An 18,613-nucleotide genomic window follows, 5' to 3' on the forward strand; every position below is an offset into this window, starting at 1 on the left:
GTCTTCTTTATCACTCTGACCTTTTCCTGAACCGTGCTAAATGATGACACCATTGTTGCTCTAGCTCCGGGAATCTACTTAACATGGAGATAAACTACCTGTGTTGCTGATACAAAGTGCGAATGACTGCTGTTGACCATTTCCCTCTTCCTAAAACTGCAAAAATATTGGCTCAGAACTTGCAGTTGCTTGTACCGACGTAGAGAGGAAGATGTGTGGGACTCTTCGCTATCATTTATAATGGAGGCCTCACGCCTCTTCACCCAGTGCAACACTCAACCTTTGCAGACAGAATCAGACAGGATGCTGAAATGTCTAAATAATCAGTGTGGAAGATAAAGACGCAGAACTCGCTTCCCTGTTTCACTCCTGAGAATGTTTCAAGTCTTGTTTATCCTCTTGTCACATAGTGGAGTTCATTATTAGGTGTGTCTGTGTGCCAAGCAGAAATTGTCATATTAAGAAAAAGACTTCATACATGTTCCTTGGGTCTTGTATCAAACTTGACTTTCCCTTGGCGTTTCAGAGAGCGGAGCACGCCTCTTCATGCTAATTTCTCCCAGAGCATTGTCAGGAGTTGGGCATGATGTCAAGCTGTTGGCACCTTATATCTCTGCTGGGGAATCCAAATATGGGCCCATGCCAGCTGCAAAGATAATATGAATTTAACAGCCTAATGAATGAGCTTTCGTCAACTGTCACTATCTATCATTATCAACATCTCAGTCTCTGAAGGGCGTATGATTTTTGACAATTTGGATACTGCGAACATAACCAGTGCACTTGTAATACTGAGGTCTGTCATTCATTTGATTTAATTTGTCCTTGATGATGGCAGGCACTATTTAGACAAACTCAGTCCCTTGAAAGAAATACTGTGTGTCTCTACTTACAAACTGAGGTTTAACAGTTTTACTTTTGGCATCTCATTCTGTTTCAGTAAAGTGAAGTTTCCAGAGTGACGACCGGCTCTTCTTTTTGCTACAAATTACGTGTGAAAAACAATATGTCAAAGACCAGCCTGCCTGCTTCCTGGTTATGTCAGCACTTCTTAAAAAAAAAGTGATGAAAACAACAATGCCAACCATGTAAGATTTGAGTCAGATGTTGAGCTGATATTCATGCTTTCCATGAATATGTTGCTGCTGCTTTTTTTTTTTTTTTTTTTTCACTCAAGTGGGAATGGGTTTGATGTGTCTCTGCTGAAACTGAAGATGTGAATTGAGAGTTTATTCATGAGTTTGGAAGTCAGTCTCATCCTTGTAGCACATCACTGCGCTGTCTTCCTCTCTGGAGCTCAGCCATACCACAAACACATTTGAGAAGACCACTTGTGCGTCCTCTGGGAGAAAGGATAATGAATTCCTTTGTCAGGTAGAAGAAGGTGATTCACCTTGTTTTCAGAAATATAACAGACAACATTGGCATGTTGCTGGAGATAGAGGGCAGAGTTCACTAAAAGGACAAGTGTGTTGCAGAGAATAAACATACAGTAAAAACGGCCTACTGCAGCATGAGAGTTTTGCATTCATTTCCATTGAGGTGGATGAACTGATTCTCTGATTGGAGGTCACTTTGCATCTAAGTTGAATTTTGCCCTAAGCTTATTGCTGTTTGCCTGACAGCAACTTCCTCTATAATTATAATATTACGAGATTGCTAATTATGAGTGAGAGATTCGAAATTAATGTAATAAATGGGAGTTTGATCTTTTATCAAGCACAAGCAAATTAATCACAAATATTGCTAGTGACTGCACTAAAGCTTTTTAATGAATTTATGTAATGAGTTGCAGAAAAAGCGCTTTCAAGATGTCACCTGAAGGACAGTGCTACTCTACGTGTGTCCACAAGAGGGACTTTAGTCAGATGTCACTGACTTCAATGAGCTTAACTGTAATGCAACTCCCTGAAACACTAGTATATTGGAGAGATGGAGAACAAACCTTATGATGAAGTGAAAAGACGTCCTGCAGGATTGCAGTTACAACGGTTACCCCCCACCTGTAAAACCAAAACCAGTCAAAGATGATGTGTTTGCACCTGTATTTAGAGTTGTGTGTATGTCTGTTTTGATGTGTGATGTTTTGCCAGGGGGATAATGTGTTTTTCTCTCTAGCAGAAGATGCTTGTGGTGTTCACATGAGAATAGCACTTAATTTTGGGGAAGTATTTTGAGCCGGGGGTGGCCTGGGTGGTCAGCAGCTCTGCAGAGTAATAACACAAGGATCCAGGATCTGTCCATTAGACACAGCACCCAGTGGTGCCACAATGAGACCCCCAACAGTAAAAGAGAATATGACTTTTAAGAGTTTAAATAAATACACATCTCTCATGACGCAAATCAATTTGATTTATTATGTAAAAGAATTTTCAAATACCTTTTAAAAGAGCTTCCATAAATCAAATAATTCTGTCCAGTGTTGTTGAAACCATAGATATAAATGTGTATTGTTAAGGAAAGGAAAGTTTATTGAAACACCAGAAGTGGAGCAGCCAAACTGAGATTTGGTTTATGTGGGCACAGTGAACAGCTAAACCCATTTACTATTGTGAGTGGTATTCACCACTCATAGAGGCTGAAATTAACAGGGACCGTTGTGTATAGAGCTCTCGTTTTGTTATGGGCCTGTGGAATTTACAACTCTTGGAGGAAGTATGATTTTGACTGACAAAATACTCATTGTCATGTCACCAGAATAAAGGGTGCAGTGTTTCTGTTTATTTTCTTGAGAACGTTTTAGTCGTATCTCTTCATCTACAGTATCTGAACGGATGATGTCTTCCCTCAGACAGATGCATGCATGACTTGAGCGTTGTGCCAAAGCTCGGAGGATCTGCATTCCTGAACTTGTATCCAATGTGAGTACGCATAGCAGGGCTTTACATCTGGAGGCTGGAATGAAAACCAACTGCATTAGGACCAAAGCATTGCACAAGATGTAGAGTCAAATCATTGCACTGCACAGGGAATAAGAACCAAGGAAATGACATATATACGCATAATATTTTGTCCAATGAAAATGTAAAGTACAGGGACAGTATTAAACAACCTCACACCTACTACTGCCATGACATCCACCGGCTGAGGCTTCAATGACTGAAAGGACAACCTCATTTTTGAGTTAGTTACAATGACTACTTACTTGATATAGTTGAAGTGAAAGCATTTCATTCTATCCCTTTTCATTGCTGCTTGCTCTGCTCCTAACAATATCACTAAAACAAAAATTCAATATGATATATGTCCAGACTACATCGGAGAGTAGAATGTTGTGATTTGCACAAAACTCTTGATTTTAGTTTATTTTTTGGTCCAGCTGAGTTTACCAGTTTATTCATAGCTTCAGCATCTTCAATGCTTCAACAAAAAGGGGTGGCTTCATGTACTCACATACAAATATTCATGCTGCTAGAGTGTCCTTGAGCATGTTACTGAATCTCAGCCAAGTGACAGCCCAGTGTGATGTCATCCATCGGTTTGTGAACAGCTGTTTTGAAGCCTCTAGTTTAACATTTTGGCCACTATAGTGTTTTTCTTATTTTGGGCTTTTTTTTGGAGCCAGACGTGACCATATTTGGATGAGCTGGGGAGGAGCGAGTGGTGGATCTCACTGAGAATCTAAGAAAACTATGCTCCGCCCACCTATGCCACAAATCTGGCGACATCCAAGACATGTTAATCAAACCAGGCACGCCCTAAATATACTGCTTTTGGAGGCCTAATATCTAATTATGGAATTATTTTTAGATGGACCACCAGAACACTGATGAGAAAGAGGGAATTTAACTAATGACACCATGATGACTTGTAGAAAAAATGTATTGGCTTTCTATTTAATCAGAGAAGTTGACGCTTTTTTAAAAAGTGTCTATTGGAGACGGTTCTTTGGAGGCAGCCTGTAGTGGCCCTCAGTGGTATTGCACTTTAAGGCACTTCAACATCGGCCTCATTTTCAGACCTGGAGACGACATCCATTTTTATATACAGTAAATACTGTACTGCACTGATTCTGCTCTAGCCGACCACATACTTTGACCTCCCTGTAAGACAACTGAAATGCCTAATTTCTCCATATGTCTTATGTCTGTTGTGGTGTGTGTGTGCGTGTGCGTGTGTGTGTGTGTGTGTGTGTGTGTGTGTGTGTGTGTGTGTTGGCTCCAGTTTTTTGTTGCGAGACAAATCTGATTAGAAATATTTTCAACAGAAATGGTTTTGAGCCAAGGTGATGTAAATGAGTACAATCTACTTGCATGAGCTGAGCTGTTGTTAAGATAGAACATGCACTGATTTATCAAACCAAACTACCAGACCAGTATCAAGTCAAAGTGTGTAATACACCCGTCAGTGTGACGTTTTGCCTCACCAAGGCGTGAAATGACAAAAGTACAAAAATGCTAAAGTCCAAGTAGGGATGTAGGATTGGGGTCGTTGGATTGATCAAACACAGGACTTTTGCGCAGGAGACCAGGGTTTGTGTCTGTGAGAAAGCGATGTGGATTTCTTTAAAGAAATCTTTTCCTAAACTTAACTAAGTAGTTTTGGAGCCCAACCCTAACCCCATGTTTTTTCACACCGAGACCAGGCAAAATGTGACATGGAACCAGTATGCAGGCACGCTTTGGCAGGATACAGGGTTGTTCTTTCACAAAGCCCAAAGCCATTCACGGAGCTCGGTGAATCTGTGCATTAGGAGATCATTTCGATAAAAAAAAAAACCCACGTCCTTCTTCATTTGCTGTTTGAAACACTTGCCATGTTGTGGGTAATATCCTCTGGTGCACAGGTGTGTTTTGTAGCAACCGTTTCTGACAGCAGCAGCAGCAGCAGCAGCGATTTCAACGTAATAAACGGGTAATTTACTTGTCAGTTTGCTCGAGCAACATCCACCATCGGGAAAGACGACTGACAGCTTTAGATGTTCTGACGACATCAGCAAAGCATCCCAGTACTACAAAAGAAAGAAGGTTTCTGGCAAGTGACCTTTGGAATGTGCACTTCAAGAATACCATGAAATAGGAGAAGCATATTTTGAGATTTACAATTTTTTCTGTGATTTTTTTTCTTTGTGTCAGACTTATAGTGAACATCTAAGGCTTTCAATCAGTCCAATGTTTTAATGTCTGAGTATTTTTTTCAAGCACCAGAATTACACGGTGCATTTATTGTTTATTTTGTAGCTTTTAAGCAGTGTCTAACATTTTTGATGCAGTACACAGTGTAGGTTTGTCATTATCCTTTCCAAAACTAAAACTAGCCAGTCGAATAATGAAATGAACATTTGGTAATACCTCAATAAATATCATCAAATTAAAATTGTCCTCTCGTGGATTTTAAATAATTAGTGTAATTCCTCATTACATTCCACCGCCCATGCACACACTTGCATTTGTGCTTCAAACACACACATACTCACTCAGACAGACCAACCAAAACCACAGAGCCCGTACCTTAGGAGGAGCTCGTCTATCTGCAGCAGTAGGACCAAGGCCTATGTTCCCTGCACCCAGCCATCTGGTTTCAGTTCAGACCCATCTGGATCTGACTCCAGCCCAGGCATCTCAGGAATACATTTTGGAGGGGTGCCCACATCCGTTCACACAGACGAGTGTTTTCAATTACTCAATTTGAAATGTCTCTAAAACCCAAGTGATTGAGTTCTTTTTTTTAAGGCAGCAGTGGTGGTAGACACCACTTTAGAAAAGCTGCTTCAAAGGGTGATGGCTAACCAGTACATACAGGACGGTTACACCTTGATGACTGGCAGGCGCATGTCACTGCTCAGCTCCGCAAGCCGAAGCTCAACCACAACCCCGGGATTGCAACACATACTTTTTATTTTTGCTGATTTCAGAGCTACCGCAAAAATCCTCTGAACCTACATGAAGAAACTAAAGAGCCAAGAAGTGATGAGAACCATGCAGAGAACTCATCTCAAATAAAAACTGACAGGATGATTCCACGAGCTCCCACAACAAAGAAACAAATTAGCTTTGTGTGTAGTTAAGGATTCTGTCATGAAAAACAGTGGATGATTTAGGTTTATACCAGTTTAGCACATTTAAGGGCCTAAAGCTCACATTAAATGATGCATGTCGGATGTATGCAACAACAATTACCAATTGTTGTGTCACATTATATCACAATTGCTTATTCTATTATCAATACAAAAAAGAAATCTTACAAAGGAAATCCTGGATTCATCCTTCTTTTTTTTTTTTCTTTTTTTACTGTTGCACAAATTTTCTTGTCTCCCATTTTCTTTTGTCCTCTACTTTTGTTTTGATTGACAACATTCAGGAAAAATAGAAAAGAGTAGAAGTAATATACAGCAAAACCAAAGGTCAGTTTGTAAGCATCTTAGCCAGCTGCATGTTCCATCACTGACAAAGAACCTTCCCATTTCTGTAACAGTTGTATATGTGTCTGTGTGTGTGAGTGAGTGTGTGTGCAAAATTAATCCACCGATAAATTCTGCTGGGCAGAGTGATGCTTGTTCCTGAGTCTATTTTAAATTGTGACCAACAGCATATTTTAATGACTTCTATGACTAAACCAGTGGAGACCTTCCTCAGGATGCCCGCGGGCCTGTTACAGTATTTCACATGGTTGTGTGATAATGTCTGTGGAGTAGCATTTACACATTGTCGCAAGCAGTGGCAGTTAATCCAAAGGAAATACTGCCCCTTTTTTCAATTTGCATATTAATACCATCGCTGATTTAATCTGTTATGAGCTGCACAGTGGTAGCCCTCATATAAGTTCCCTATCAGGCATACAGTCCCCATCGTTCACATCAATCTTGCATTAGTGCTGCAGCATTTCCCAGCATCCTGTTCAAATGTTGTAAGGCCTTCCTCAGACCGACAATAGCGCAGCATCAAAAATGAAGCCTCCTCATTAATTTCCAGTAACAAGCAGTCCCAGTAGACTCTGCATGCCTGTGGCAATCAGAAATTGATTTGATTATTCCGTGAATGTTGGGTTTATTTATTGATTTCAGGTACCTACGTACAGTATACATTTGATTGTGGCAGCATTCAGTGCTTTTCATAGCATAATATAACTGCATAACGTTCCAATCTTCGGAGCAGGCAGGCTGCCCAACAGCTATGCATTGCATGCAAGCTTTGCCTGTGAGAGGTGTTAATGTAGCCATTTCTATCACAGAGCAGACAGATGACCTATACTCTGCCTGACTATGACATACTCTCATACAATATCTCCTCATCCCAAAACAAAACAACAGGTTTATTTCCCATGACTACAAAAACTACATATACAAGCATTTGTACGGCACTCGATTGAACCAACATGTCTTCAGATCTAAATAACAGACTAGATCATTTGCCATAATGACAAATATATGACTGTCAGAGAGTCCAGGTGTACCTCATCTTCAGCATCATGATAAAAACAATAAACTTGGGGTTCATGTTGCAAAAAGGTTGCAGTTTGGTTATGTTTAGGCACCATAACTACTTGGATAGGTTTAGGAAAATACCATATTTGGGTTGAAATAAGTACATAAGCTATGTAAGTTACATTATGTACATGACTGAAGTTACATTAAGTATTCCAAGGAAGTTAAATATGTTACCCAAGATAACGTGTGTGCATTAGTTAAAACATGTCTCCCATTAATATTGTTTTCACGTGGAATACCAACAGTGGTCTCTTAGGTGAAAGTCCTCAGTGTCATCCATCTAATCATGACCGATCTCCTCCCAATGCACATGTTGTCGCTCTTCATATGAAGTCCCTTTCGCCTTCTTTTTTCTCCTGTTATAATTACCGTAGCCACTAGAGCTCACAGTCAATTTAAATATGGGTTGTATTAAACTGATTGCCCAGATGACCTACTGTATACGGCTATGTTTTAGGGGTCTGTGTTGTGTGTTTGTGCATGCGCAGTCAGCTTCCATATAGTTTAATATGTACATATAAAGGCAGCTTTTAAGTATCAATAAACCAATTTGGACAAATGATAAATTTTTATGTGATGTGGCGCTAAAAATGAAGGTTTGTCAAAGTTATTGAAGTTCTTCCTGAAGGGGACATGAAAGTGTTTACATTTTATAGCAATCTAGTTGGTAGATATTTCAGTGTGCACTAAATTGACAGCAAAGCCGTCCCTGCAGTCTTGTTAGAAGCATTCTTTTTTTTTTAGTGCAGCTGTAAAACTGAAATCTATGACTTTCAAGCTGTAACTTTTCAAATTCATTGTTTTACATCATCATTCAAAGTACCAACTGAATCCAATTGATTTAAACTGCATAATCTGGATTACATTTTTTTTTGTATATTTGGTTTTGGTAAACCAGAGGGAGATGTTGATGTTAAGACCTTTCTCAGGATAAATTAAAGTTTTGACCTGCTGTTAGCGCAATAAGAAAAGTCAACCTCTGGGACCCAAAAACCAGACACTGCCATCCATACACCCATGCCCCAATGCACAATACTGTGTAAATATTGTTTAAAAACACTTACTGCTGCTCTCAAATGATTTCAAGAATAAATAAAGACTCTTCTGGAAAGAAATTAGATAATCTTCTGTACACACACAAAGAAATCCTCACCCATTTCATAATTGTAGCTGGGGTTCCTAATCTAAATAATGATGATAGCTGGAAAGGACATGTCTTTGGTAGATTTGTATGATGTAAACCAAAATGTAAAAATTATATTTTTAGATACATTTGTCCATATTGGTGTTGCTCTCCATTATTTTATATTTCTATTGAATACAAAAGTGTTGCTCTATTGCAGCATGCTTCTTGTTCTGTAATATTTATATCCAAGTATATGCCTATATATATACTGAATTTATGGTTGTAGTGTGTAATTAAATCGATTTCAATTAAGAACCAATAGTTTAGTTAAAAAAGATAAAACAAAATCAGAGCATGACTTTTAAAAGTCATAAATTCTTCACTGATTTCTTGTGGCCTACGAGTGTTTCTGTGTATGTGCTTCTCATAAATAAAATCTTACAGTAAATAGTCTTAAAAACACCCACATTCACCAAAGCCATAACTCTCACCATCAAACTAATACCCGTGTTGTTAAATGTGTTTTATGTACAGCTTTTTTTTTTTTTCGAATGACGGTAGCTGAACAGAGTTTGAAGGATTATTGTGATTTATGATGTGAGAGTATTTCTCAACGGTCTTGCGGTATTCATCACGTCTATGCATAATCCCTAATCAGGGTTATGTACATAGCACTCCATCAAGAGCTCTTCAGCATCGCTTGGAGAATGTTGATTCAGTAATTGAATTTGAGCTTAGTTTATGATGGGAATATAAGCCAGATGCCAGGATGTTTATGGCACTGTTGTTTTGTGGACAGCAGTGTACACAACCTCCGTCTCCCGCTGCAGCCAAATTTTCCATGTCTAGTGCATCTTTATGGTTTAGCAACATTTCGGGTAAGTTATAGTAATGAAATTAGTGTTCGTACTGAAATGCATCGTGCACATTAATTATAGCACTCTTTCAGATGCTGGCAAAGAAAACAATTGTTTACATCTTTTTTGCTCAAATTAGGGTCGCTGGGTTTATAGACCATAAAGGGAGAGCCCAGAACAAGAGCAGTTCAAAAGTCCCTCGATGAACAGCAGCACACGGACTTCAGCCTCCTCGCCCGGATCAGGGAAACCGGGGGAGGTGGAGCGGTACCAGCTAGATATAGTTGGGCTCACCTCCACGCACAGCACTGGCTCTGGAACCAAGTTCCTGGAGAGGTGCTGGACTTTGTCCTTTTCTGGAGTACCCAGGGTGAGAAGCGCCGGACGGGAGTGGGGATACTCACGAGCGGTTGAGCACCGCTGTCTTGGAGTTCTCCCGGGTAACGAGAGGGTCGCTATACAACTGCAGTAGGAGCTGTGTTCGTATTTTCGGCAATAAGTCAGACACGTTTCCGGTGGGTGTTGGCCTCCGCCAGGGGTCCTTTGTCACCGATCATGTTTGTGACCTTCATGGACAGGATATCTAGGGGCAGCCAGGGGGAGGAGAACGTCAGGTTCAGGGGTCTCGGGAGCGCCTCTCTGCTGTTTGCAGATGATGTGGTCCTGTTGGCCTCTTCAGACCACGACCTCCAGCACTCACTGGGGTGGTTTGCAGTCGAGTGTGAAGCGGCGGGGATGAGAGTTAGCACCTCCAAATCCGAGGTCATGGTGCTCTGCCGGAAACCGGTGGATTGCTCCCTACAGATGGGGACGGAGTTCCTCCTCCCAAGCGAAGGAGTTTAAGTATCTCGGGGTCTTGTTCACGAGTGAGGGTAGGATGGAGCGGGAGATCAACAGGCGGATCAGGGCAGCTGCAGCAGTAAAACAGGCGCTGCACCGGACCGTTTTGGTGAAAAGGGAGCTGAGCCGAAAGGCTAAAGCTTTCCATTTACCGGTCGACCTGTGTTCCGACCCTCACCTACGGTCACGAGCGCTGAGTTGATCAAAATCAGCACCCGAGTTACACATGGTTTTGTGAGAAGTCATCCATTGGCGTCTGTGATTCTTTACGCGTCTGAAACTTGAGCAGATAGCACATCATTATAGCATGTTGACTGTAGCATTGACTGTATATATAAGTGGACGTAGCTTCCGGGTCTGAAAAGGGATGCCAATGTCTTATCTCTCACCATAATTTATTTTCCTTTGTAGTCTAGGTGGCGGGATTCTTCGCCTTTTCGGTCATGCACACTTAGCAAAGTCATGTTTATTGTACAGCTTCTGCTCACAGCGATCACCGCTGTTGTGTCCTACTCATAATGAGAATGGCAAAATTAAAATTACCTGGAGCGGCACAGTGGTGCAGTGGTTAGAATTGTTGCCTCACAGCAAAAAGGTTCTGGGTTCAAATCCGGGCCTGGGCCTTTCTGTGCAGAGTTTGCATGCTCTCCGTGTGCCTGCGTAGGTTCTCTCCGGGTACTCCGGCTTCCTCCACCATCCAAAGACATGCGTCTCAGGTTAATTGGTGGTTCTACGAATTGCCCTTAGGTGTGAATGGTCTTTGTTTCCGTCTGTCTCTACGTGTTAGCCCTGTGATAGACTGACGACCTGTCCAGGGGGATACCCTGCCTTTGCCCCAAAGTGAGCTGGGATAGGCTCCAGCCCCCCCGTGACCCTGTCCAGGATAAAGCAGGTATAGAGGATGGATGGAAGTTACCTGGATGTAACTCCAGTTTGATACCTACACTACATACTTTGCAGCTTATCGTCTAATATAATATATATTACTTTAATACAAAATAATGCATAATGCCTGCTGTATCAATTACTATGACATTATCAAATGTGTGTGATATGAATAAGCATACCAGCATTTCAAAGATGGCAATCCTTCCCACTGAGGTGCAACCACCAATCAAATATCATTACTTCATGACTATCAAACAACATTATCACAGTTTAATTACGGACAATTCATATAATTAGACTGTAACAAGTGGCTTTGGTGATAAGTGAAAGAGGCTTTGGTGATCTTTAAGCAAAAAACAAAACCTTAACCAAACCTTTTAACTCTACAAGGCACAGATGAGCTGGACACAGAACAAAAAGAACATGCAGCTCTGAAATCTGCAGCTCTCTTTGCAGCCCCCTCTGCATCCAGTTGTTTGTCTTTTAACTGTTGCCTCTATCAATTAATTTGCATTGCTTTACTTCCATATCTGAGTTGCTGTGAGCTAAATGTGTGGGTTTCACTTTCCCAATGCTTAATCAAGACTGAGTACATACCTTATTTTGGATTATGCAAAGTGCATCTGAGAGGAGAATTTAATAGTTACAATGCTGGTAATTACAAAAGAACAATTGTTCACTTATTGGCAACGTAAGCCATTTCCCTTCTCTGCCCCGGTGATGTATCTCTGTACGACATTATCTTGACCTGTCTTTGTGAAGCTGAGCTTGAAGCACAACAAAGGCGAGAAGCATCTTACCAAGCCACAGCCCACTAGTTTCATGGCAGACACCCTAACCGCACAACCACTGCGATGGATGATGAGAAAGCAACGGGATTTGTAGTAAAAGTGCTATGCATCCTCAGTGAAACAGAGCCTCCATGTCCTCCAGAGCCTCAGCAGCTTGGCCGATCGCTGTGAGTGAACGCAGATGGGAGAGATGCCCAGCAGTGGAAAACAGGGAATAAACTAGCTTAATGAAAGCATCATGGCACAGTGAAAAGCCAGTCTAAGCCATCAGTGAGAATGCCCCGGGGGTAGGAAGATGGGCTGGTGTGCGTGCTGGGGGCTGGAAGCTTGCCTAGATCCAGGAGCTCTGTTGGCCCTCTGCGGGCTCATGGCAGTCCCTCCCTCACCATACAGACCCTCCTGGGAGCAGCCAGAAAGCTGATATGCCATGTTACTGGTTAGGTCTTGGTGCAAAGTACCATATCAGGCAAATTAGATGCTTAGTTAAGAATAGCACTGGCTCAAGCTTGTCCTTTGTATTTCATCTGCAGCAGCAAGAACAGACAGAGAAAGTTAGCGACTATTTTGTGAGCGCCGTGGAGAAGTTAGCTGCTGAAGATCAGGAATGATTTGATGGAGACCAAAACCGAGTTCATGTGGAGTATATATTCGACCTACATTTATGAGAAACCCAACATTAAATGAATGCTAATGTTACTCCATGTCAGCTTGATGTGTGAATAGACAAGTGTATGCCATTAGCTCGACTTTATAAGTTAAATTCTAAGTTAGAATTATATGTATTATATTTAGTAAATATTATATATAGGACTGTCACAATCATAAAATTTCAGTTGTCATACAAATATTTCCAATTATCAATTTAATTGTGTTTTCCTGTTAATTTTAAGATACTACAGTATAAGCCTAATCATAGTTAAATAATACACATACACCTTATGATGAAGAGCCCATCTATTGGCTGTGGTGTTTTGCTTTGCAGCTAAATTCACGAGGTTAATGTGTATTGATGCTCATCCAAATGCGGTCAGTCGGATATTAGCAGTTAAGTGCCTTTAGATAAACAGTTGGTTCCATCAAACCACAGAAGAAGAAGGAGGTGCAAAAGATGACACCAGTCGAACCTCAAACAGGTGAAGACGACGTGAAAACAGTGAAATATGACATATCTGTTCATCCAGCTGTTTGTATACAGATGAATGGAAATGGTTCTAACGGTGATGGAAAATAATTGTGGTCAGCTCAGATAATGGCAATCAGGCAATTATGTAAAGATGATAGCAGGCCTTATTATATATATTATTACATAATTATATGAACAGGTCTGTAAACTGGCCTGGCTTCGGCCAGAAAACCTTAATTTGAATTCCTCCAAATGACACATAATAAATCTACATATTTTAATGCCTGTCAGCCGCAGCTACTAAAGCTCCATCTTATTGCATTAATACATTTTGCTTCTTTGCTGTATAGAAATTAATTTATCTCTTATTAAACTTGGAGTTACAATGACAAAATCAAAGAGTATGCATACAGTGGTGTGGGAGTTCATAGTTCCCACAAATGTAACAGCCCTTTGTGTAATTTTATATTATTTTTTTTTTTTTAAACTGTTCAGCCTTCAACTAACCCACCACTCATCACTCACCAACTTTTTTGTAAGGGTTATATAATTTTCATTCACAGTCTCAGATAAAGACCTTACTCATCATAAAAGCAAAATGATCTCGCATCTATTAGAACCGGTCAACAGTTTAAATTTAATATTCTTGGTATGAAAGGGTTTTTTTTTTGTATTCTTTTCTCATCATCTTTCATTCCTGCAACTATAAATAAAGTCTGTCAATAGAGGCCATTTTTCTCTCTCTGGAGGGTGAATGCAACCTTCATGATGAAGCTATCTTCTCCAAGGCTCTTTTGCACAATGACACCTATTCACTGCTTTGACAGATGTTGAGCTCCTCAACTTACCTCATCATCCATTTATATCCCTGCATTAGATTTTTCTTGGAAGCACAAGGCTGTATGGCTGTATGGTGTAACTTGAATCTGTGTAGCTAGACACCAAATATGGAGCTGTATTAGATTTTTCCTTCGTTATACCGTCAGTGCTTTTACATAAAATCTGATTTCTATTTGATGTCACACAACCTCTACAAGAGCAGGAAATAATGGGGAGGAACAGGTTCTTATCCAGTGAAATCAATGCTCAACAAATCATCTGTTAGTTGTCAGCGTCCTTGGAGAAGGATATAAAGATTTTTGACATACATATAAATTGAGAACCTATTAATCCAAAAAGGTGCTGGCTGAATCCCTTCGAGAGCCAACTTTGTGCCCATGAACTGCCACGCGTTCTGTCAAACTATCTTTTAGAGCCAGACAGGGCTGTTTCACTCTTTGTAAATCACTCTGTATAAGCTAAGTCAGCTAAAAGCTGTAATTGTTGGACAGTATGGGGAGTTCACTCTTTCACTCTATTTGGTGACAACTTTACTGACAGAAAGGCCATTTACAGCCTCCAAATATATCTGCATTTCTGTGCGACCGGCTAAGATGTTGAAGTTGCCGTGCATTTTCCACCGATCCATCAAGAACGGAATCAAAACCGCGGAAGTGCAAACAAGGCAAGGCTGGGTCACAGCCTCTCCTCTTTGTCTCTGTTAGCAGCAGGACGGATATTAACACACAAATAGGAGATAATGTAATGTATTAAAAGGTGACAAGGAGAAAAGATGCTTTCAGGAAAGACATGCTCAGTTATTTTTTCTCTTATCACTCATTTCTGTCGAAACAATTACTATTAAAAGAGATTAATAACCATTGTCAAAGTGCTGTTATATTTTCAAGGCTGTTAAAAACGTCAGCTCAGAATATTTTTCCAAGCATGGAAGCACACATTGTCACCACTTTTGGGGTCAGTTTTATGTTGGATGTAAAGCAGCATTAATTCATGTTTTTTTTTTATCACTCATACTGCTTCTGCAGACTTAAAACGGAGATTCTTTGTGAAGTCGATGTTGCAAACGCATATCCAAAATTTTGCCTTTTTGAACATCCAGCAGGCACAGAGGAACAATAGCAGTCATTTAGACTTGTATTTCTGTCTCTCTTTTCACTCTGTTTTGTTTATCACCAACCCCTGGGGGAAATATCGATGTCTTGAGCTGCTAAATGATCCAGTATGCTCCCCAGCTACTCTCTACCTATGTCTGTCCGCTGTTAAGTGTTGGGCAGGAAGTGTATCCTGGTTTTATCAGAACTTGTCAGAAAACATGCAGCTGCCTTCTGTGGCCAAGGCTTAGTCCACAAGTACTCGGGTGTTTTTGACAACTGAACTTTTTCTTTGTGTTTTGGCCTTTCATCTAACATCCAAACTGCATTTTAGGTCATTCAAAATTGATGTTTTTGAAGCCTCTTTCCAGGGCAAAGATTTTCAGAAACTCCATTTACATGTATTGACATGTAGACAGGGAGTTCAGCTCGTGACGTCAGTGTGCGCTGTTACCTCTTTAGCTCACGAGACAACATTTTGTGCAATGGAGGCCAAAACAGTGCTGGTTCTAAACATGCTAAAAGGACTTTTTCTCTGTTTAAAAACAGTACAACGTTTTTATTATACTGAGGAACAGAGGTGTCACATTGTGCCACAGAGGTCACTGCATAAAATGCTAACATTATAATGTTAACATGCTCACAATGACAATGCTAACACGTTGACATTTCATCTAATTACAAAGTTCACTCTTTTACATCCTGAAGGATGTTAACGTGGTAACTTTTAAGCTGCTCATTGGTCCTAAACACAAAATACCACAGAGGCTGATGGGCATGTCATTAACTCTGAACACATTCGGTCATAAATTGCAAATTTTAATTCGGACCACATGATGGTCCAGTGACATGAATATTTCTTCCAAATTTGAAGGCAATTTATATTAATAAATACTACAAAGGACAACTTTAAAGTGTATGAGTTGATATTTAGACATGTAGCAACCTACAGGAGGTTAAGTTGGGTAGTGAAAGGTAAGAGTGAAGATTGCGGGAGAAAATAATGCACATGCAGTGGTAATTGGTGAGTTGTTCATTGGTTAGAGATTTGTCATCTTTCAGTTGCGATGTACTGTAGCAGCAGACGTGCTTGATCCAGGACTTAAAACCTTGAGGTGCAGTGGCTTTGGCACCTATTCCCAACATCTTTCAATCTTTTAATTGGACCTGTTTTGGAAAGTTTGAGACCGGTTTACTCCTCACTGTCCACAATCATTATATTTACGAGAAAGGGGACAAGAAAATCTTGCTGAAGGTATTTTCTTGCGTGGCTGGTGTATATGTGTGAGTCAAAGGGAAAGTAAATGAGTGCTGTTTTACGACTCCTTTGCTGCAGCACTTTGGTCCCGTGGGTTTACATAACTTTGCAGAGTAAACCACATTGAACACTCACAGTGAGTGGGACGAATAACGAAAACAAGAGGGATCCTTGTAACCTTTCATGTGAGCATTCTTGGCAAATCCGAGTCCAGTTTCCTTAGACATTTCAGTTTTGGCTGCCCAGTTGGAGAGCTCATGAAAGGGCTGGAGCTATGATGTATTGATTGGCATTGTCATAATCATAGATCTGATGGGGTTGTGTGTTTCTGAGCTCGGGATATGAAAGTGTGTCCTTTCTCTGCTCCTACATATCAAAGTGTCCAGAAAGGGTTTGATAAGTTGCTTTGACCTCACACTGAAAGAGATGATCTTAACTTTGAAAAAACTCTCAGTGCTGTCTGAAGCCTTGGTTCATTATCAGAGTTAAACATGCTCCAAACATACTCCATAATGTACATGGTGTACACTCCTGGTATTTGTTAGTGCATGTTAGTGCATTCTTGTCTAGGATGACGGATACACCATCTTTGGTTGCATGGAAAGAGGAATTGAAGAATGGCCGTACACACAGTGGGGAAATATGCAAACCGCAATGTCCTCAAATGTCCTCACTGGACCCCACTGAGGACATTTGGGTCCCTGCAGTTTCATGAAGTAATGGTTTACATACACAGCTGGCAGCACGGCAGGCCATCATTCAAAGTTAGATTTAATTTGAAACAAGTGGATTCTTCACTTTATTTCTGTGTTGCTGCACTGGGTTGGAGGCTTTGGTTTTTATATTTTAATGATAATAATCTACGATCTTCCACATTCTTGACAGACAACAAGGATTTTTATCAGGAATTTCACTCATTCATACCTTCACCCTGCATCCTACAGTGTGTCAAGGACACAATAAAAACATTTAACCCTCGTGTTGTCCTTGGGTCAAAATGACCCGCAGCTGTGTTCAACCAAGTTCTATTTTATTTTCAAATTTTTTGAGATCATTGGTGACAAGGAGGCTGTGAGGGTTTCTTTAAAGAATGATGACCAATGATCCCAAAAAAATATAAAAATATAGAAATAAAATAGAACTTGGTTGAACACAGCTGCACATTTTGAACACATTTTGACCCAAGGACAACACGAGGGTTAAAATGTTCTGCATGTCAAACATGTGATTCAAACGTCTGCAGACAGTGTCTTTTAACCATTTGTATTTGTGGAAATCTCTTTTGAAATACAGTTAATAAATAACATTGTAGAGGCTCATGGCAACATGTTTAATTGCACATATTAGGCTTTGGATAAGTAGACCAGGGAAATAAGTGTAATAGTTGTTTAAGGTTTGCCCTCTCTTTAGTGGTTCCAACTCTGTTGAATCTTGTGAGCTTCTTTGTCCTACACAACTTTATGATCATTATGCAAGAGATACACCCCACTGATGTTCAGCACTGGTACAAATTTAGAAAATAGTGTTGTTTAAAAACTTCATTTATCAGAAAAAAAAATGTAAAAAAACAAAACAAACTTGTCTATTGCTCTCAAACAGCAATGAAGTTATGCAACACATGAAGCAATATAAAGTTTTTTGCGTGGATTGAAAAGAAAAGCTGTAGGTTATTTTCCCATTTTTCTTCACTTCTTCTTTTGCTCCTCTGCACTTCCCACATGCACTGACAAGGAAGAGACATGACAATTCAAAGGGGCTTTAACTGAAAACTGCACAACTTGGAGTCAGCGGTTTTATGTGGAAAAGGAGAGGCGTGCACTTAGTAACACATCCAACAACACTGGCGGTGCCTTTGTTGGGGGCGAATATTTTCCATTAAGAAATTCATGAGCTTGTAAACAGCTCAGGACCTGGGAAGCATAGTTACATCTGTGATGATAACCAGCCTGTTTGGAGAAATACCACTCGTTTTCATCCACATGCCCTCCTCTGTGTTTCTGTTCAACAACAGCTCACGGCACACTTTGCATCAAGCCCAGTGCCAACCCTGGACTGTTGATCAGCTTCAAAGGTTTTACAAGTTTTGTAACTTTTTTTTTTAGTATATTATAGATTATACTGTGTGTTTGTGTGCGTGTGCGTGTGCGTGTGTGTGCGTGTGTGTGCGTGCGTGTGCGTGCGCATGTGCATGCTGCCTCTCTTTTGATGCCTGGCAACCGTTGGTCTGCGTGTGAGCATGCAGGTGCCTACAGAGCCGTGTGCTGGTGAAGATGAGTCAGTACAAAGTCACTTAGCAGCTTTATGGAGGATGTTTGTAAACTTTAAAGGGCCACCTGTGAGCAGTCATAAAGCTGCCATTGTGCCAACCGTGTG

Source organism: Embiotoca jacksoni, unplaced genomic scaffold (assembly GCF_022577435.1).
Source record: "Embiotoca jacksoni isolate LCO1_2020_lvr unplaced genomic scaffold, fEmbJac1.0.p SCAF_8, whole genome shotgun sequence".
In the NCBI taxonomy this organism is placed as follows: domain Eukaryota; kingdom Metazoa; phylum Chordata; class Actinopteri; family Embiotocidae; genus Embiotoca; species Embiotoca jacksoni.